The sequence below is a fragment of the Arachis ipaensis genome, chromosome B10 (genome assembly GCF_059453495.1).
Source record: "Arachis ipaensis isolate K30076 ecotype BB chromosome B10, ASM5945349v1, whole genome shotgun sequence".
Taxonomy (NCBI): domain Eukaryota; kingdom Viridiplantae; phylum Streptophyta; class Magnoliopsida; order Fabales; family Fabaceae; genus Arachis; species Arachis ipaensis.
The window spans coordinates 50,951,895-50,955,925 of record NC_142435.1 but is presented as its reverse complement, the minus strand read 5'-3'; the positions used below and the strand labels follow the sequence as shown (position 1 = coordinate 50,955,925).

Here is a 4,031-nt window from a genome sequence, read left to right as displayed (position 1 = left end):
TAAACAGAGAATTGAAAATGGAAATCCATATCTCAGGTCTCAAGAGACTAGATAACCAAGTCTAGATCTCAATACCTTCCTAGATCCAACAAGAGCAATTGCAAAGAAATTAAAGAAATGTAGAGTGCAGAAAGAGTAGATGAAGAAGCAATTAACAGAAACGGAAATTCAATTGTGCAGTAAAATGAAACAGAGAGATCTTAGGATGAGATTGAAACAGAATTCCTTCAATTCTCCAACCCAAGATCCAAGACAATTGTAATTAAAATTGAAAGCAAGAAAACTAAGAGGAAGGGAATTCAATTCTCCTTCCCCGAGACTTAGAAATTAAAATTCACTCAATACCAAAAGCTCTCCGAAAACTCTCTATGAAAACTAAAGGAAAAGCCCCCGAAAAACTTAAATCCTATGCTATTTATACACTTTCTTCAAATGGTCTTCAAGCCTTCAATTGGGCCTTTGCTCTTGATGGAATTGGGTTGATAGAGGCCTTGGTTGATTGCTCTTGGAGTTTGGAGAAGAACCGAAGTGAACCGGGTTTGGAATCATGTAAGCTTGAGTAAAAGTTTGAGTAAAAGTTTGAGGCAAACTTTTACTCAAACTTTTCATATCAGCCACCCCATTTTTCTGCTACCAACGTTTGAGCCAAAGTTTGGGGTCAAACTTTTGCTCAAACGTTGGCTCCCCCTTGCACACTCATGGCGCCAACGTTTGCCAAAAAGTTTGAGGCAAACGTTGGCGCAAACTTTTGCTCTCCAGGGTGTTGATTTGTGATGCCAACGTTTGCCAAAAAGTTTGAGGCAAACGTTGGCTCAAGCTTTTCAACCAAAAGTTTGCCAAAAAGTTTGAGGCAAACTTTTGGTCAAGCTTTTTGCTCCCTGGTTCATTTTCACTTATTCCAAAAGTTTGAGCTAAAGTTTGAGGCAAACTTTTGCTCAAACTTTTTGTCCTCTCTTCCTCCTAGCCATTCCTTCTTGCTTCAACCTTTCTCCAAGCTTTCTTCACCTATCATTAATCAATCAAACACATCAAAGCTATGCTCAAAATCATGAGATATTCATTCTTTCATAATATGTGACAATTATAGCATAAAACCTCATGAAATTGTATTAATTCATCTATGGTGGATTAAATCAAAGGAAGCATGAAAATCTACCCAATTGGCTTGCTTATGGCTCAAGAAAGTGCATAAATCAATTGAAAACAAAAGAAAAAGGCTAGTGAAACTAGGCTAAGATGACTTGTCATCACCCCACACTGAACTTGGGAAAAGCCAAGTTCAGCGTGGATTCAAAGGAACACCCTGAAGCACTTGCTGCCTTCTCCATGTTGAACTTGGAAAAAGCCAAGTTCAGCGTGGAGCTTAATGAATCCAATGGTCCCCACACTCCTCAAGCCCTGCACGAATCAATCAAATTAATTTTGATTCAACTTTTATTTTATTTACAATTAGGAAAAGATATTATTTTAGTTTTAGAAAATATATTTTACATTAATTAGGATTAGATATAAAAGGAAAAAAAGCCCTTGGGGCTTCTCTCTTCTCTTCTACCTCATTCTGTAATTTACAGTTTTTACCTGAATCCTTATTTTCTCTCTGAACCATGAGCAACTAAACCTCCACTGTTAAGGTTAGGAGCTATGTCTATTGTATGGATTGATACTATTATTTTTCTATTTTAATTTATGTACTGATTTATATTCAAGAATTGTTTTCGTACTTTATTTTATGAATTTGGGTGGAACGGAAGTATGACCCTTGTTCTAATTGAGTTCTTGTATAACTTGGAAAAGCTCTTTACTTGAACAACAGCTTGAAAACAATTTCTCCTAAATTCTAATTATCTGGACTTAACGGGATACGTGACATATAATCCTCTTAAATTTAGGTAATTAGGATTTCTGTGGCATATAAACTAGAATTGAACTTCACCCTCTAATTGGAATTAAGTGACCAAGGAATTGGCGGTTGATAAATTTTAGAGGAGACTAAAAAGGTCTAAGGAATTAGGGTTTAGTCACATATAGTTGCCATGAATTAAATCTTGCATGATTAAAATAGTTAGTAAGAAAAGTCAATCCAGAAAAATAGATAACTCTGAAGCCTTAACTGTTTCTCCATACATATTTTACAACCTATTTACTGCTTGTTTTATAAATTTTCTGAATTTACTGTTTAATGCAATTAAGATCCAAACACTCTTTTCTATTTGTTTAACTAAGTAAATCACTTAACTACTATTGCTTAATCCATCAATCCTCGTGGGATCGACCCTCATTCACCTGAGGTACTACTTGGTACGACCCGGTGCAATTGCCAGTTAGTTTGTGGACTTTAATTCCGCACCAAATTTTTGGTGCCATTGCTGAAGATTGATTGTGATTAACAACTACTCATTGTTTGATTGCTTAGATTAGATCATTTTTTCTTTAATTTTTTTAATATTATTAATTTTTATTTTCTATTTTTTTCTTTACGTTTTTTTCTGTATGTTGTTTCCTTTTCGTTCATAACCCCCCTTGTCTTCGTTTCTTTTGATTTTACTTTCCTTTTTTTTTTTTCCTGTATGCATTCCTTTTCCTTTCTTTTTATTTTATTTTATTTTATTTTATTTTAATTTTAATTTTTTTTGTTTTCAAACTTTCGTTCGTTCTTCATTTATTTTTCCTTTTTAATTTTATTTTCTTTTATTTTCATTTTATTTCTTCCCATTAATTTTTATCTTTTTATATTTTATTAGTTTTATTTTATTTTTGTCTCTAAAAAAATTATATATAAATATATACCTGTATATATTTATTGCATCATATATTTATTTTTTCTTAATTTCTAAAATTAAGTTTGGTGTTATCTAGTTAATTTTATTTTAATTTTTCTGTTTAATTTTTATTTATTTATTTCGAAATTTTTAGCTTAATATTATTTATAATTTTTGAAAATTGATTATCTTAATTAGTTAGTTGTTTATTTTATTATTTTACACAGGTTACCTCACCGGGAATTCTCTGTACTCTAACGTAGAGAATCCCACCTTTTCTTGTCTTCTGTCTATTTATGAGCAAGAACAGGGACAAAAAACCTCTTTTAGACTTTGATCTTGAACCTGAAAGGATTTTGAGGCGGCGTTTGCAACAAGCAAGACTTTACAAGGCTGCAGAGTCCACTATGGATCATAATAATGCTGTTAATGTCAATGTGGCAAATCTAGTTGGGAATGAGCAACCTAGAAGAGTGCTTGGCTCTTACACTGCTCCTAATGCAGATCTTTATGGCAAAAGTATTGTGGTGCCTCCAATAGCTGCAAATAATTTTGAACTGAAGCCACATCTAGTTACTCTTGTGCAACAAAATTGTCAGTATCATGTACTTCCTCAGGAAGACCCAAATCAGTTTATTTCTGATTTTCTACAGATTTGTGATACTGTGAAGACCAATGAAGTGAATCTTGAGGTGTACAAACTCATGCTCTTCCCATTTGCTGTGAGGGATAGAGCAAAGTTGTGATTAGATTTTCAACCCAAGGAGAGTTTGGATACTTGGGACAAGGTTGTCACTGGATTTCTGACTAAATTTTTCCCACCTCAAAAGTGGACTAAGTTAAGGGTGGAGGTTCAGACTTTCAGATAGAAAGATGGTGAGACCCTTTATGAAGCTTAGGAGAGATTCAAGCTACTGACTAGGCAATGCCCTCCAGACATGTTCTCTAGATGGACTCAGTTGGATATCTTTTATGGGCTTATGTGAAATGTCCAAAATGCGCTTGGATAATTCTGCAGGTGGTTCTTTGCACATGAAGAAGACACCAGAGGAGACTATTAAGCTTATTGAGTTGGTTGCTAATAACCAATTCTTATATTCCTCCAATAAGAATCCTTTGCACTCTGAGACCTCTCAGAAGAGAGGCATTTTGGAAGTGGAAGTTGTTGATGCTCTTCTTGCTCAGAACAAGCTTTTGTCTCAGCAAATAAATCTGATTACTCAACGGTTGAGTAGAATGCAAGTTTCAGCTGTCAACACTCAGAATGCACCC

General features: G+C 34.2%; 1 non-coding gene across 1 annotated transcript; it reads right to left on the bottom strand.

Annotated features, from left to right (window-relative positions):
• Positions 1–3,595: 3,595 nt before the first annotated feature.
• Positions 3,596–3,699, bottom strand: LOC148580007 (small nucleolar RNA R71). The gene has a single exon (XR_015896920.1). It is a non-coding gene; the product is annotated as a small nucleolar RNA R71 (small nucleolar RNA).
• Positions 3,700–4,031: the final 332 nt, after the last annotated feature.